Genomic DNA, 17,079 nt, shown 5'->3' with positions numbered 1-17,079 from the left:
GGGGCCGGGGCCTCCGCCGGACCGCACCGGACCGGACCGCCCCGCACCGAGCCCCGCCGAGCCGCCACGGACCTGCCGCGGGTGAGTGCCCAGCGCCCGGCGCGGCGGGGAGGGTCCCACGCCCCGCGCTTCGCTGCCGCCCGCACCCGCTGCCCCCGGTACCGCAGAGCCCCGGCAGGTGCGGGGCAGCGGGGCCGAGGCGGTCGCACGCCCCCCATCCCCGTGCGGGGCGCCCACCCGAGGGTCGGGACACGCGTGGACCCCCCCGCCCCGCCGCCGCCCCGGTGCGCCCAGCCCTGCCCTGCCCTGCCGCTGGCCGGGGAGCGGCGGGGCCGCGCTGCCGTGGGCTCGCCAGCAATTAAAATTGAAATAAACCCAGTTAAAAATCCGGTCCCGCCGCTGTGGGAGCTTTGCGTGAGCACCCGGCTGCGTGGGGCGGCCCGGGACCCACTCGGCTGCGTGGGGCGGCTCGGAACCCCTCTCCCCCGGCGTGGTCTGGGTTGTTTATCTTTTAGTCTGGGTTTTTAGAGGAAGAAAAGTGCTTTTTCTAGCCATCACTGGCTGCTCGCTCTATGGGCAGCAGACCCCACTCGTGTCGCAGCTGGGGCTTGGAGGGTTGGTCACAGTGGGGATTTTTGGAGCTCTTGGTGTTGCGGCAGTGCCAGGTTTAAAGTGCCGGTGCTCGGGACAACCGGGATGTGAGCAGACGGCATCTCCCTGTTCACAGGTAGGAAAGCTGAGCGGCCGCTAAGTGACGAGCCCGAGGCCGCACAGGAAATCTGCGGCGGAGCCGGGACTAAACCCCAGATTTCCCGTTCGGTGCTTTTCTTGCCTGGCTGGGGACAGTGGTTTAACCTCGCACTCTCGGGCTGCCGGGGTAAAGTCCTGCCCGGGCTATGCCAGCCCCTGGCCAGGGCTCCTGCGGTGGCAGGCGGGCGTGTGGCCAGGTGCCAGCAGAACGAGGCCTCTCCGCTGCGAGAGGTGGATTTGGAGAGCAGAGATGTCCCTTTGGAAAGGATGTGGGCCCAAGGTGGAGACTGGGTTTGTGCCGCTCGGGTGTCGCATTGTCTTGGCACGCTGGCCTGTGTGAGAAGTGGCCCCATCGTGCTGCTCAGGGCGCACTTTGTCTGCACCCCCAAATCTCAGAAAATACGATTTTTCAAAGGAGTTCTCTGCTACTCTGATTACCTGATGGGAAGCTTTTGGGAGAGTGGTAGGTGATGTGTCTTGTAAGACCGTGTGACGTACCTTGAAAAGCTCATATACAAGCCTTTCTTGGTCTGATTTTTCCCATTTCTGCCCACTAAAGGCATGAACTCTGCCTAGCCATGGGCTTTCTCTCTGCACAGTGCTGTAGGGTGGCTCCAGTTGCACAGGGAGGGTTTCCCTGCTCTTCTCCCTGGCCACCTATTCTGGCTGCAGTCCCTAAGCAAGGATCATAGTGTCCTGAGGAGCACTCCTCCATGGATAGGAAGCCAGAAGTTTACTTCATTATCTGGAACAGCTTATTCTAAACTAATCTCTCTTTAAGAGATGAAGAGGAAGGGAAAACCACCCAGATGCTCAGATGCATTTTATTTACCGCAAAAGAAAACAGCAATTTAATGATAACTTCTATTAACTAGGTTGGGTCTGTGACCTTGATGTATTTTACAGCGTAGCTGAGAAGAGGGAGCAGACTGTTCCAGTCTGTTTATTGTTTCCTCTTAGTGCATCCCAGTAACTCGCAGCACACGGATGCCCACACAGTTCTGTAGTCCTGACCCACCTTTGGGGGTGGGAAAGAGGAGGCTGTTGGATCTGATTGCTTCAGATACAGCCTAATCTGTAGCTGGTGTTAATTATATTATAGATGGGTTGGGGTTTAGCATAGGTTTTTCTGACAGGGCTCAGCCTCCGCAATTCTTGCTGCTGTAGAAAAGCTGTAGTAACTTGAAGCCCTGAAGTCACTCATGGGAGCACATCCCTATCAATAAATTCCTTGTTGTAAAGCCAAGTGAAACCAGCCCCATGGGGACTGCTGGCTTTCATCGGGGAGGCACAGGGATGGATGCAGGCGGTGCTGACAGCCTGGAGCAGGGTAGCCTGGAGCAGGTGAGCCAGGCTGGTACTGAGAGCCATCTGGGTTGTTAGTGTGGGGAGATTTCAACAGCAGTGTGCTTCCAGTTCTCCTTTATATAAGTGTGTCTCCTTGCTCTGCAGGGTTTTCCTTCTATTTAGACCTCCCTCCTGCTCCTCCTCTCCAAAAAGGCTGTCCCCTGGCGTATGCGAGCTTTTCCCTCTGCTTTGGTTACTATGGTGCTACTATGTAAAAACAGCTCGTCTTGTGGCTCCTGGAATTATCTGCACCTTGGGTTTGCAGTCCAGCCCTGGGACACGGGCCTGTGTCCATGCCTTGTCCAGCCTTTCCCTGTCTGCGTGGTGGGACAGGTCTGGAGGCAGCGTTGTCGGCAGGGCACGGCTGTGCCTTGATCCCACGGCACCTCCTCCAGGTTTCTGGGCACCAGGATCCCGCTGCTTTGTGTCAGGCTGTCACACAGGTGCATCTCTTGCTATTCCTGAATGTGGGACAGTATCTGGGCTGTGATGAGCCCTGCAAGACCCACTCACATTCATCCCCTCCAGGGACTGGGCTGACGGCAGACTCAGCTCCCCCTGAAAACTGTTGGGAATGGAGACAAACAACTGGGGGTCTGTAGAAACCTGTGCAAACAAAAGGCAGAAGGGGGGAGCAGATATCTCCCCCCATCCTGTTCAGCCCCCCCAGCTTGTGCAAGTTAACCCCCCTAGGGCTGGCTTGTTGCTGCCCACTTTGCTGCAATGGGTCCCTTGCTTCCCTTGCCTGATATTATTATTCCTTTCTGGTTTTCCACCTGATTTGCATGTAAAAAAGCATGAGCGAGGTTCACCCCATGGAGAGGTCCTTGGTTTGCTCACAGCTAATGTAAATTATCGTTTCCCTCATTCTTGCAGGGGGCTGGGGTCACCCTGGAATAGAGGGATTTTGTTGGGATTGCAGGAGCCCAGAGCCAGGTCCACGTTCCCCACCCTGCTCATCCTAAGGGTGATTTGCCCCGTGCAGATACAGAATCATGCTGAGTTGTCTATCTCTTTGCATTAACTACATAAGAGATCAGGAGGATTATGTCAATAACTAAAACACCTGCTGCAGGTGGAATGAGTCTAGTCCTGCTGTGGAGGCTGTTTTGGAGAAGATCCTGCTTGCTGGTGCCTGATGGTCTTTGTGGTGAAGGTCAGCAGCCTCTTTCCCTGTAGCAGCTGTGATGGCTCTTCTGCTTTGTTAATTAGGAGCGGGGTGATGCTTCTAATTATGAGGGAAGAAGTCTTGTGCTTCTCCCCTCCTTTGTTTGTTTGCTTTTTCTCTTTTTTTTTCCTCTTGACAAATGTTCTAAATAACAATGCTTAAAATGCAAATGGAGCGAGCTTGCTGAAGTGCCTGGGAAGGCCTGGTTGGGGTGGACTGTGGTGGAGCTCAGGAGCTGGTGATGACACGTGGCACAAGAGCAGAGCCCAGGCAGCTGGGCTGTCACCAGAGCAGTCACAGCCATGGCAGCCGTGGCTCATCTCCACGTGGAGGATGCTCTCATGTCCTTCAAAGGCTTTGTGGTTTCTCTTTCCTCTCCCCATTCAGAGGGACACTGTGAGGGTGTCCTCTCCTTGTTCTACTGGCACAATAAGGGGACATTTAACTGGACTCCCTTTGATCTGTGTGCTCTTCACCTCTTATTCCTACCTTTTTTTTTTTTTTTTTAAATTAGAAATAGAAAAATTGGACAAAGAGCCTTCTAAACTGTGTGTCCAGTTGCAGTCATGGCATCTGTAAGGTCCCTCCTACTGCAGGCAAGTGCTGCCCTTGCTCTTCCAGCCAGGTCCCTCATGTGTTTTAGCACTTGCTTGGGGAAAAAAAAAAGAAATAAAATAACATGGTGTTGAGGTTGCAAAAGTTTCCATTATAGCTCCACCCACACTCCTGCCCAGTAATGCTCAGAAAATTCAGTCTGGGTGATGGGGCTTCCCTGCCTGCTTTGCTGCTGGGCTGCCTGGGGGGAAGTGGAACAGCTTTTTTAAAATTATTATTTAATTTTAATACAGAGATGCTTGAGAGCCATGTCAGAAATAGGGTGAGGGAATGAGCTCTGGTGCCTGGCTCCTCAATGCAGAGCCTGGGTGGCTCAGGTTTAAAGTGTGAGCACTCAAAAATTCACTGAGCAACAGGCAGATGGATCAGCAGAAAGGGACTTCCAGGGGGGCAGAGCGGCTCTTTGCTATTTGTGTCGGTGTTGTTTAACTCTTCTTTTCCTGAAGAAGGGCCTTGATGTTGTTTTCAGGCTGGTTTTGTCCCACTGGTGTAAAGGCATCAGTTTGCTCCTCTGGGAAGGATAAGAAGGGAGTCAGTTGCTCCTGGAACATGGCTTGGTGTGCGGGATGCTTGCAAATGCTCTGCTCTCATGCCTCAGTAAATAAAGAGGTTTTCATGGGACTTATAAAAAACTCTCTTTTGGAAATAGGTCAAGCAAATACTTATTTCCCTAAGGTGTCATGCCAGTGTTGCACAAATACTTGAATGGGTAGTCATTTTATTTTTCACTGCTTTGTTTCTTCCTAAGCACATTCAGTTCTTTTTGTCCAGTGGTGTAGGGACATACATTAATAATTGTATGTAATCAGTCCTGTCCCTCTCTCCATCTGGAAGTCTGTGCATCTTCTGTGGGCTTGTGCTCTACAATTGCAGTGCTGTAAATAGGAAGCTGTGACACTTTTTTCTTTACATCCAGATGCTTCTCTGCTGTGAAGATATTATTTGTTTTCCAAAAGAGTTTCAGGTCAGTGGTGGGCCAGCTGCTGCAATGAATTTAAAAACAAAGCTCCCAGAATACAGCAAAGCTCAACAAAATGGCCATTCTGGTGTCTTGCTTTCCTGTCCTAAAGCCTCAGCTGTGGTATTGGTGGTGTCCTTTTGGAAAGTAAGTTCAATGCTTAGGTTGTCCCACAGATGGAGAGTGCAGTTACTGCCAAAAGCTTGTGTCCTGCTGTCTGGTGGAGCTCCTGTCTTCCCCAAATAATCAGGGATCAGTTGGCATCCTTCTTTAAAGAGGAATTGAAACTTCTTGCCTGCTCTTAAAATAGGAAAAGTGAAGAGTTTAGTTAAGAGGACCAAAATTAGGCTTGAAGTCTTGGCTACTTGATCTTAGAGCTCTTCATCTCCAGGTGTCCTCAGTGTAGGAGTAGCAAGGGTCTGTGCTGGAGTGCACTGGAGTACTTGGAGTATACTTTGTGCAGGAGGATGTTTGAGATGGGCTTGTCTTGGATGCTTTTTGATGTGTAGCATATGTAATGAATTGAAGTCTTGGGTCTCTGTGTGAAGGATCCAGATGGACTCCTGGCTCCTCATGCTTGTACTCAGGGCAGACTGCAGTGGCTGGAGGCCCTCCTGGTGCCTTCAGGTCCTGCCTTGGGGCATGGGGAGCACAAGGTTCATTCCAGCTTCCAGTGATGGAAAGCACTGGGCTGTCTCTTACAGCCTGCAGTCTCCAGGCTGTGGTCACTTCTCAACCAGCACCTTGAGCAGGTGGCTTTGGAGACCTTGAAGGGGTGAATGTGATGCCATTTTTCACAGCTCTGCTAAGACAGGTGTTTACACTTTGCATTAAAGGTTAATTGGCTCTTACATTGTTTCCTGGGTGTGGGGTGGCCCCTGGAGACAGATCAGCCTGACCTGTGCCGGAGGTTGTGCAAGCCTGCTGTGTGCTGGGCTTTGATTTGTTAAACAGGATGTAAAAGCAGGCTCCCCTTCTGAAACGTATCCTGCTCTTTCTTTCTTTGCTAGGAATCATTTCCACGTCAGAAAACATTTAAGAGAAAGGGAGTGTCTCTGTTTTATAGAGGCAGAGCTGACTTAAACCCAAAAATCCAAGCACAGACCCCCTCAGCTGTGCTGGCAGAGGGAAGGCAGGCTGTGGTCTGAGCTGTGAGCAAGCAAGTGATGTGAATATTTCATTTAGATCATAATCCACCTGTTGGGTTTCGCTCCCCCAGCCCTGCATGCGCTGGGAAGTGCAGCAGATGTTTTAGATGGCAGCCAGCACTCCCTGCTCCAGTGTCTGGCATCTCCATGTTGCTTTACAGGCAGGAAAGACAGAGACTGAGGATGATGTAGCAACTGCTGCAGGTTTGCAGGTCCTTTGTTTTTAGCTGTTTTCCCTCTGTTGTTCTGTCTGCTTTGGTGGTGTGGTGTTGTCCTGCTCTGCCAGCCTGTGCTGAGCTGTGGTTGCTCTGCCACTTGCCAGCATAATTCCTGGAGGTTGGAAATTTGTCCCTGGGAACACAGTACTGCTGATTAGAGCACTAGAAATGAAGGTTCTGTGGGGGAGGTATCATTTGAGTTGGTGTACTGGGGGTTAATTTTACAAAACCCCTCTCCTGTGAGCAGTCACTGTATGTCCACCTGCTCCTAACCCTTTTCCAAGATCCTTTTGCTACTCTCTGCTCTCCTGATTTTCCTGGCATCTTTCTCTTTCTTTGTCAGTTCTTTAGATGTGTTTTTTCAATCTTATTTTCTGCTGTGGGGTCACCTGTGTGTTTCCCTTTGGCATTGCAGAACATTGTTTTTTTTTGTAAAACAGGATTTAGGTCTCGGAGCAGCTTGTGGGTGCCGAGCAGTTTGTGGCAGTCAGGAGATTGGGGTGTTTAAAGGAATTTTAAAGCCTTTGTTCTCCTACTTTGGTCTTCTCTGGGACCTAGGATAGGTTTTGATTGTTTGGTTGTTTTTGGGTTTTTTTTTTTTTTTTTGTAGTTTTCAAGGGGATGGTTGGAATGGAGAGGTGGAGGTGAGAAGCAGCCTTGCTTTGAGGGGTAACCACAAATAAACAGCACAGACAGGCAAACACTGCATCCCTTGTGTGCTCAAAGCCCTGCTGTTGACGATATTGTTACGTGAAATGAGATGGTAAATAGTATTTGAGATGCAGTAGTGAAATTTGGGATCTCTCTGCTGAGTAGCTCTGAAAAAAGGGTTTCTGTAAGGAAGACCTGAGAGCAGATTAAGGTGGTCCTTGCTGCTGGGTGTTGTTGGGCTGGGGTTGCTCTGTCCCTTGTGCTCTTCTGGTGTGAGGATGAAGCCACCAAAGTCCCCCAGAGCTGCTCATGGGGCAGGGGACATCATTCCTGCCTCTGTGTGGGCATTTCAGCATTGCTGGAGCCTTGGCCTTGGAAATGGGGGCTCATTTCCCACATGTGGGGAGATTCCCCTTCTTAACTGCAAATGCCAGCCAAGTGGAAAAGGGTATGGTTGGTGTGAGGCAGTGGAGGATGGGGGGAACAACAGAGGTGTTGATAAACACGGGAGGGTTGCATCGCCTTCCTAAAATATCTGCTCTGTGGATTTCATTTCTGCTCCAGTCCTTAATGCTGGGAAATGCCTTGTGCATCTGCTCTGCCAGGGCTGAGTCTGTCAGGGCATTGTAGGCATGAGGCTGGGAACAAAATGGGAAAAAAACCCCCATGCTGAATGTAAAATGTCATTGATTTCTTTCTCTATTTTTTTCTATTTTTCTTCTAATTTAATCAATTCCCTACTGGGTTGTAAATTCCAAATGTGAATGGGAAATAATCTCACCAGTACAATAATTAGCATGTAACCAGCAGATGAAGAAAACCCAAACTGCTGAGCTGATTGGTGAATGCTGACTGTTTTCTGAATTAATTTCAATAATCACATCTCCCATTAAAAAGAAGACGGGGTGGGGAGGAAGTCTTAAATTTTCGTCAGGCTCAATGTAGCGAAAAATGGTATGTGCAGTGTAGCTGTTCTGCATGTGATTAGAAAAAAGAGCTGAGGGAGGTTCTTGGATCTGAATTAGCAACAAAGTATTGCTAATTTTACAACTAAGTAGCTCAATTTCACCTGTTTTTTTGAGAAGAGAAATAGAATCGTAAGTCAAATATCCATAATTTTATGTAGGTGTCTAACAGTAAATAGTCTTCTGGTAGAGGAAAACATTCCCTTGCAGTCGTGCTTTGCTGCAAGATGGAAAAACAAGTTCACTAGAGTAGTAGTGAAATATGGTCATTAGTAGTGAAATATGTTTAGGGTGCATCCATCCAGCTCCCAAATATTTTGTTCTTGTGTTTTGGAGGGAGAGATGGGAATTGGGAAGGGGTGATTTCAGAGCATCGAGGAGCTGCACACCCTCTTGGCACAGGGATCTGCAGCCCTGCTCTGCACTGCCTTCCTCTCCCGCTTTTCTTTGGCTGGTTCTGCCCCAAAGGTGGGTGGTGTTTGGAGGAGGTAGAAATCCTGTCTCAGCCTTGATACCTCCATGGTGTCACATCCAGACAGCACAAGGAAAGGTCACCTCTGCAGAGCTGTACCTGGCAGCTGGTCTAATTACCCACCTGAGCTCACAGTCAGGATTAGCAGAGATGATTTTATCTCCTAATGATGTTTTTCCCCTCGTGGCCATGGCCACCTCACCCTCAGGGCTTGTTTTCCAACAGCAAAGCACAGGTGATGCTGCTACCAACTGTTGGACCAGAGCATCACTTTAGAGATGCTTCTTCATTCCAGTTTAAACTCAATTTTTAGGAACATGTGTGAAGTTGTGATAGCTTGGTGCTTGTAGACTTAAAATTTTTCATTTAGAAGTGCAGGGATGGTCTCTGAAACCCTAGGCATACAGGAGCTGGGTCCATGCTGTGCTGCAATGGTGAGAAATCCTGGAATGTGTGACAGAGCCACCTTTTAATTAATGCAAAGTGCTCATTCTGGCATGAAGCTGGTGATGCCATGTGCTCCCTGTTTTCATTGTGGGGAATGACACCTGCCCAGAACCAGGGCAGTGACAGCCAGGAGGGAGAGCAGGTACCACAGAGCATCTCTGGTGTGTGACACTCAGGTCCTCTCCCTCCTAAAGCCTCAGGATATGCGAGCATATGATATTATTGTCATATATTATTTAAAAAACAATTTGAAAAAGCCGGGCCAGTTTATGTGCTTTGAAACAGAATTTGTTGTTTTATCCATTCAGGCTTGGTGTGCTGTGGGAAGGTCTGAAAGTGGAGCACTATGCGATTTGCTTGGCATGTTTTCCTAATGTTAGAGACTGTCTCAAAGAAGAATCACATTGTTTCATTTCCCCTCCATACTTGATTTGGTGGGATTTTGTTTTTTTGTTTTTTTTTTTTAAAGCTAATGCCAGCAACCCTACAATAACCCAATGACCAGTGAGGGAATATGCACATTCTGCACCCGGGTTTTTGTTGTTGTTGGTTTGGTGGTTTTTTTTTTTTTTTTTTTTTTTTTTTTTTTTTTGTGAAAAGCAAGATTTAGCTGGCAATCATGTCATGAGCTATGTATAAATATGTATGTTTTAAGCCACCTCACTTATGGCTTTTGCTTTTTGCCTTTTTAAAATGCAATTAATTGAGTTAGAGATTTGAAAAAGTCAAAGCAGAGACTGAGAAAAGTCATTTGAGGTGAGTAAACAAGTTGGCTTTTTTTGTTTAATGAAAGCTCAAAAAATGGCCCACTGCCACTGTGTATGTTAAGGGTACCTTAAATACAGTGTCCTTCAGTGCTGACAGGCATCCCAAACACCTTTTATATAAACCTCTAATTATAGCTTAGTGACTTTGTAGGTTCTCTGGGTCAGCTTGGGAATATGGCACTGAAATCAGGGAGAATATTTCTGTTTTCTGTGTCTTATGTGTGAACCAGATTCAGAGCTGGGCTTGGTGAGTGTGGTACAGAGTGATGTATTTATGGTGTGTTAGAGAGTTGTGCTCTTGCTGCTTCATGATGCAGTTTTGGGGTTAAACTCTGCATTTTGGGAACTACTTCCTGCCTGCAGCAGTGTGGATTCCCAAATCCAGACCCCAGCTGAGCTGGTTGGAAAGGGTTCGGCTGGTGGCCAGCGCCTGCAGCCCATCGCTGCCTCCTGATGTCTGGCTCTTGGGGCTCTTGGATTACAGCCCAGCACTCAGAACCAGAGACTTCAGTGAAAACCTCGGCTTCTTAAAGGGAAACAAAACCTCCAGAGCTTTGTGGTTGTGGAGAAAAGCTGGAAAATGGGAGTTCTTGGGCAGAGAGTGGTAGGGAGATGCATTAGCCTGGTTGTTTCGCAGTATCCCAGACTGGGAACAGTGCCATGGGGTCCTGGGCTTGACTTTTGGCTTTGGAAGTTGGCATGGCAGACACTGCTAGGTTGGTTCTTTTCTCCTCTGTTTATTTGTTTCTTCCCTCCTTCATTTTAATACTGTCTCCTGGGAGATTCCAGCTGAAGTCTATTAATTGCTGGGATGTTTCCTTTCCCCCGTGTCTTGGATGCTGGATCCAGTTTGGCTGCGGGTTGTTTCTGGCACAGAGGGAGGAGCAGCAGGACAGAGGAGCTGTGCTTGTGTTGGGTGTGTGTCTGTCTGTCTGTCCTGCAGAGGTGCCCTGTAGGTGTTACACACTCGTGTTTGGGCTCAGCCACACTTCCACAGCAGCAGCAGAGCCACTGCTCTGTGCCACCAAGGCTTGTCCCCCATCAGGAGCTCTGTGTGTCTCCCAGGTTTTGATTGACCTTGCTGAGTCAGTGTGGGGCTTTATTTCAATTTATATTTCTCTTGCAAGCCTAAGTTGGAGATTTGTGAGACAGCTGATCTGATGCTAAGGGATAACTTTGGACAGCTTTCTGTTGGTCCAGAAACTCTTGGAGAGGTCTTGGAAGTTCCCTCCCAAAAAGTAGTCACCAGTGGGACACTGCAAAATCCTGAGGATGGATCAAATGAAGTGACAATTCATCAAAGGTTCCTTCTGCTTGGCCATCACTCCTTGAAAACCTGGATCACTCTGCCCTCCTACCTGAGAGATTTTCTCAAGAATTGTGCATTTTTTTCCCTATCCTGATCAATCTGAGGTTCTCATGACCCCAGGAGATGGAGCTTCTCTTATCCTGCTGCTCCCTGCAAGGGCATCTTTTCTCTCTCCAAGTATTTTGGAGCTCGTGATAAAATTGCAAGGCTTTGGCAGTACCCGTTTGGGTGCTATTTGTGTGCCAAACCCTGCTGAATACATCTTTTATCACAGATTTGTAACAGTAGCTGTTGGAGAGGAGCTTCACGGGAGAAGTGCTTTCAGAAGAATGCTTTTGTAAGGGAACACTGTCCTGAAAAAAAAAAAAAAAAAAAAAAAAAAAAAAAAAAAAAAGAGAGAGAGAGAAGAAAGGACCTTGCAGGCAAAGAAAGAAAAAAACTCAACCCAACATTTTTCATGTTGTAAAATTTGCCCATTAATTTGGGTGAATCAGGTTTTGCTTCCATTTCTAGACAGTTTTGTCTATCCTCTTTGTACAAGCAAGCACTGTTATGCTCCAGGCATTTTTTTTGGGGAAAAAAAAAAAGACATTTAAGTTCAGCTAAGAAATGCCAGAATCCTTGTTTTGTGTAACTGTCCCCAGGCTGAGCCCCAGCCAGGTCCCTGCAGGAGCTGGGATTGGGACCCAGCTGGCACTTTGCTCAGGCTGGCCCCGTTCGAGGTGTGGATGAAGATGGATCTGTTCATCTGGTCCATTTTAATAGGAGAATTTAAGGAGAAGAAGAGGCAGGAGGGTTTCTGAGCAGGAGGTGGGGTGGTGGTGGAGGAGGTGCAGCCTCTGGGGCAGGGCTCTGCTGTGCTCAGCTCTTGTCTCTGCTCGGGTCCCCCTGACGCTCCCTTTGTGGCCGCTGTTGAGCTGTGTCTCTGCAAGAGCCTGCTGTTCCTCAATGGCAGAAACATAAAGCTTGTCCTCCCACTTTTGCCTCACAATTACCAGTGCTTTTCCTTTAATAAAAGGATTTTTCATGGGAAAACTTGCCTTCAAATCACACTAGAGTCCAAAAGTGTTCTGGCTGCTGAGCATCCCATCTCCAGTGAGTAGGGACACAGCACTGTGCTCCATTTCCAGTTTTGGTTTGGACCATCATACGTTGTTCTGAAGTAGCCATTTAGTCTCCTTCCCATCTCTCTGGCAGAGGAGCAAGAGAATAAAACATTAAAAAAGGAATGTGATTATAATCCTGTAAAAACTGTCAGAGGAATTTGGCAGTGGTTGCAGCCTGTGAGTGTAATACATAATATTATATTCATTTTCTAAAATGATTAGATTTCAAGCTGACAGTTTAAATGACAAGTCACCTTAAAAAGATATTATGGACAGTGTAAAGACTGTCAGTGTGGTTTTTTCTTTGTTAACTGTGGAGTTTTCAAGGTCTGTGCAACCCCCAAAAATAGGAACCTTTGGTTTTTGGCAAGCTGCATGTGGAAGCTGAGAGCAATGAGGTCCCTTGTATTAATAATTTGTATTATAATAGCATTGTCACTGCTGGCTCCCAGGCTTTTTTTATCCCTGAGTTAATGGCAGGGCTGCCTGTCAAAGGGAATTTTTTTTTGGAAAAAAACTTATTTTTGCTTTTGTTGTCTCTTTGCTCCCACAAAACCGTGTGTGAATGGCACCAGTAACTGCAGCTGGGAGGGGCTGGAGATAAGGGCAGAGGAACTGTTCAGCCATGTTATTGAATGTATTGACAGTTTAAATGTGGTATTCAGCAAGGGAAGCAGATCCCAGGGGACAGACAGAGTTCCCCACCCCAGAATATCCCAGCAGGAGCTGAAGCTAAAGATGCCAAAACCTCCAGGCAGTGCAGGAACAGAGCCACCGCTTCCCACATCCTGCTGTAGGCCTGGGATTTTTGGATGAAAGGGAAACCAGTGCTCTTCTGTTTCCTCAACTGGAAAATCACACGGATGATCAGAGCCCCATCAGGCCTTGAATAAAATATGGAAGAAAATGATGATTACTGCTTTCAAGTAATAGATTAAATTATAATTTAATCTAATAGTAGTTACATTTATTAACAGTTAAATTTATTAATAATAGTTAAATAGTTAATAATAGTTAAATTTATTTAATAATAGTTAAATTTATTTCTTTGTGTCCCCTGTGGTCCTCAGAACATCCTTTGAGCAGTGAGACGAAAATGAGAGGAGTGGGAGTCTGTTGTTTCCTTTTCTTGGATGAGAAGCTGACTATCTTTGCTGAATTTAATGAACCATGTTGTATACACCTGTTTGATTGTTTTTAAACCCAGCCTGAATAGGATTTGTAATTTTTAAAACTCTGCAATACTCTTAGTGTCATGGGAATATTCCATAATTTCTTCTCTTTGCAATGGAAAAAATTATTCCAGTAGACATGGATTGAACCATGATCTGCCTGTAAATTCTTGGGGGCTGGGCATAAAACTCAGCTGAAAATAAACATCAGCATCAGGATAGTATAGTGCAGAAGGATGGGGGAAGGTGTCTTTGGTTCTGGCAGGAAAGAGAAGAGTTTGGCTGGAGGAGATCCAGAGAGTTGTAAGGAGATTGACTGGAGGTCTGAACAAACTGGAGCTGTTTGGCTCTAGAAGGGAGAAGAGCAAGGCAGGAAAAGCATCTTCAGGTGCCTGAAAGGGAAGGGGGTGGTTGCTCTCTGTGTACACAGTGGGAAGAGCAAGAGGTCACAGTCCTAAAATTGTAGAGAAAAAAGTTCAGATTAAATAATGGGCAAAATTAAGGCAGTACTTTGCCTGAAAGTAACAACAGGATTTGATGGTCTGAAGAGCTTGTGGAGCATCAGTTGTCAGAGGTTAAAACAACTTGGAGATAATCTTTCTGATACTTCTTGGTGGTCACTGATGCATGAGGAAGATGCAGTTTATTCCCCTGCAGTGGGAGTTGTCTCACTGCTCTCCTGTGCTCCCTTTCCTCCAGGCCTGGAGTGGTGAGGCTGGAGAAGGTTGTTTTTGATCTAAAATAAGCAAGAGATGAGAAATGATGTTCTGTGACTTAAATTTTCAGGCACTTAAAAAAGATTGAAGTGACTAAACATAATGTAAGTTTGTATGCCTCCCTACAAAAGCAGATGTTGCCTAGAAATATTTTATGCTCTTTGGTTCTGAAATTGAATGTTATGGACGTTAAGTTGTACAACATGCCTCTCTCAGTGGTGAAACTTTTCTGAGATGCTGGTTCACTTGAGTTGGTAGACACAGAGAGGAGAGTGAATGATGTTGATTTTAGTACAGCTATTTCACTTTAAAGAAATATCAGTGAAGTCGAGTTCCCAGCTCTGTAAATACTGGAGAAATAGAAACAGCCACTTTAGAGATCCTGAGTGGTAACTTGTCAGTCTTTCAATTGTACCTTGGGAATGGTAACTTTTTAAAATCAGTGTTCCACGAGCAGCAGAGGCTGCAGGGCCAGACAGTCTCTGCTGGGCAGTGTCAGAAGGTCTCACATGTCTGAGAAGTTTCCTTCAGGTCCACGTGGACACCTCAGGAAGGTGCCCATCTCTGCCAAAGCTGGGATCTTGCAATGTGCCTTAAGAGCTCAGCTATTTCCTAGTTCTGAGAGCTGCAAGAAAAGGTGAAGCATCCCTGAAAGCATCCCCTTTGGAGACTGGTGGGCAGGGGAATTGTTTTTGTGTTTTTCTGTATCATTTTGTTCTTCTTCAGCCCAACCTCTGTGTGGACAGAGAGGTGGTCTTGGGGTTGCTGTGCCTGCTTGTGTGAGTCTCAGGGTGAACCAGGCTTTGCTCTGCAAGGAAGCTTTATTCTGGGACAGCCTAGTTCCCTTTTCAGTCACGTCAAAAAAAAAATCCCAAAAGAGAGCAAGAACTGTTAAGATTCCAAAAGAGAGCTAACAGCTGTTAAAAAAAAAAAAATCTGAGGTGGGGCTGTCAGGTAAAAGGAAAACAGAATAGTCTCTATTTTTGAGCCTTTGCAGTGGGTTTGATTTTGAAATGTTCAGTCCCTCAGTGGCTCTCACACAGGGGTGCTACCAGGGGCTGGAGTTTCTCTCTCCCCTTTCACGAGCCCACTGGTCCAGCTGGTTCAGACACTGCAGTGCTAAACCTCCAGGTACAGTAAGATGGCTCACTGTGTGTGTTGAATTTGCTATTTGGGGAAGATATTCTCCATTCTGGAGCTGTTGGCAGGTTTTGAGCTGCTCAGTGAAGCCTTGGGAAGCCGTAAGGACGGCAGTGGGATGGTAATGATGGCTGTGGTTCTGGCAGACAGTGCAAATAACTGAGACAGAAGGACCTCAGTGTATCTTGGCTGTTGGATGCTGGGATTTTAATATCTGAAAGAAGTTAGGGAAAAAAGCATGCCTTGGCTGTCCTTGTTGCTGTTCCAGTTTCAGTGATAAGCAGCTGAGCTGTTTGCATGTTCTGCTCCGAGGAAACCCCAGTCCCCTCTGTGTTATTCTTCTTGAAGCAGCAATTCCAGGGAATTCAAGGAGGAGCTGCCAGGGTAATCATGGCTCATGGTGCCAAATTTGCAGGGGCTTTACTCCATATTTCAGAACAAGGTTTTGGAAGACTCAGATTTATCTCTGCCTCCAGCTTAAGTTTCTATTTAAGCCACCTTTAATTTCTAGAAGTGCGAAGCTGTTCTGACTGCTGTGATCGAGGTCACTCTTTAATTTAGGTACTCCAAGGAATGCAAAATCTTGTTTGCTAAAGTCTTAGGCATATGCTGAATCCCTAAAGGGGTGTGTGAAGGATATTAAATGTACCATGGCAGGGGGAGAGGAGCAGCACTGTTACAGGAGGAGGAATGGCAGATAAGCAGTGGGGCCGTGCTGTTATCGCTCTGTTTGGGAGGTGCTGGGGTTGTGCAAGCCAATATAGGACATTTACACAAATTGCTGGAATAAAAACCCACTCCATCAGCAGTCTAGTATTTGTTTCTTATTATATGTTAAATTTTTTCTGGCACAGCAAAGTTTGTCACCTGTTATGTCAAGGTCTCGGCATTCAACGCTGGGATCTTTCCAAGTGTGCTGAAACCTAATTGGTTAGGGGTAAGCCTTCCCTTCATTTTAGGAGAGGGAAAAAAAAGAAAAGCGAGGAAAAAAGAAAAAGCTGTGGCATCTAGCAGGCATTTAAAGCATTTTTTCTTGTTCTCACAAGTCTTGTGATTTGCCAGAGTTAGGCCTCCTGATTTTTCTCCCCTCTGGTTCTGGGCTTGCTTTGCTTTTCCTGTGAATTAAATAGGGAGAATAACATACAGCAAATAACGTATAACAAATAACACTGAGCAGCCAGCACTGCAGGTCTGGCATGGCTCTGCAGCAGGGAACATCGGGACACCTGAGTGCTTAGTGAGGGAAAACCTTTGGGTCCTTCTACCCTTGTCCAATTGCGCTTTTTTTTTCTCCTTTTTTTCTTTAATACTACTGTATTTGATCTGTAAGATTACAGCCCAGAGTAAAAGTTTCTTGTCTGCACGATGTTGGGTGAGTTTGGGGAGCCCTTTCCTGAGATGTAACGCTCTGTGCCAGGTATTTGGTGAAATCTCTCTGTGCCACTTACTTATTTAATCCAAGAAATGCAACAGTTGTGTGCAAAGCATGTGGTCAGCAGGATCCAACCTGAGAAGCAGATCAGTGGGGCTCTGGCAGGGAACTTCAGTGAGCTGGCTGAAGCACAGGGACACTTCATAGAGTCACAGAATCACAGAATGGTTTAGGTTGGGAGGGACCTTAAAGATCACATATTGCAGCCTCCGTGCCATTGGGCATGGGACACTTGGGACATGCTGCTGGGAGAGAAGGACCTGTCACTGCTCGGGCAGGAGCAACAAATACCTTCCCGTGCCATTGTCCCCATCCCAAGTGTCCCGTGCCCGTCCCCGGGCATGGGACACTTGGGACATGCTGCTGGGAGAGAAGGACCTGTCACTGCTCGGGCAGGAGCAACAAATACCTTTAAATTTTCCTTTACTTGGGCAATTACAACCTAATTTTCCTGGTTTTCATCCTTGTTCCAAGCTCTGGCTCACCTTTTTCCAGGGCAACTCTTTGTTTTTCAATATGCTGTTTTCTCCCCTGGTCTGAACTTAATCCCAGAAATCCACTTGGCTGCTTATCTCTTTAGACAGTAAAGTTTAGAAATTAGGAAATACATGGAGCTGGCTCTGCTGCTTCTCCAGTGGTGAGGGAACAGGGATTGCATGGCAGTGGGGGAAATGAAGGGGAGAAAAGAAGGCCACAGC

At 47.1% G+C, this 17,079-nt stretch overlaps 1 protein-coding gene across 2 annotated transcripts in view; it reads left to right on the top strand.

Annotated features, from left to right (window-relative positions):
• The first annotated feature begins 25 nt into the window (after positions 1–25).
• The window catches only part of ZHX3 (zinc fingers and homeoboxes 3), a 46,922-nt gene continuing 29,868 nt past the window's right edge, over positions 26–17,079 (top strand). Inside the window, exon 1 of one of the 2 annotated variants that reach the window (XM_041478636.1) lies at positions 26–81. The gene's annotated coding sequence lies outside the window, so the exon portion shown is untranslated. Of the gene's footprint in view, positions 82–630; positions 728–17,079 lie in introns of those variants that run through there. The other variant, XM_041478637.1, reaches the window with a different exon arrangement.

Source organism: Pyrgilauda ruficollis, unplaced genomic scaffold (genome assembly GCF_017590135.1).
Source record: "Pyrgilauda ruficollis isolate IOZ18807 unplaced genomic scaffold, ASM1759013v1 scaffold46, whole genome shotgun sequence".
In the NCBI taxonomy this organism is placed as follows: domain Eukaryota; kingdom Metazoa; phylum Chordata; class Aves; order Passeriformes; family Passeridae; genus Pyrgilauda; species Pyrgilauda ruficollis.
This window is presented reverse-complemented; position numbering and strand designations above follow the sequence as displayed.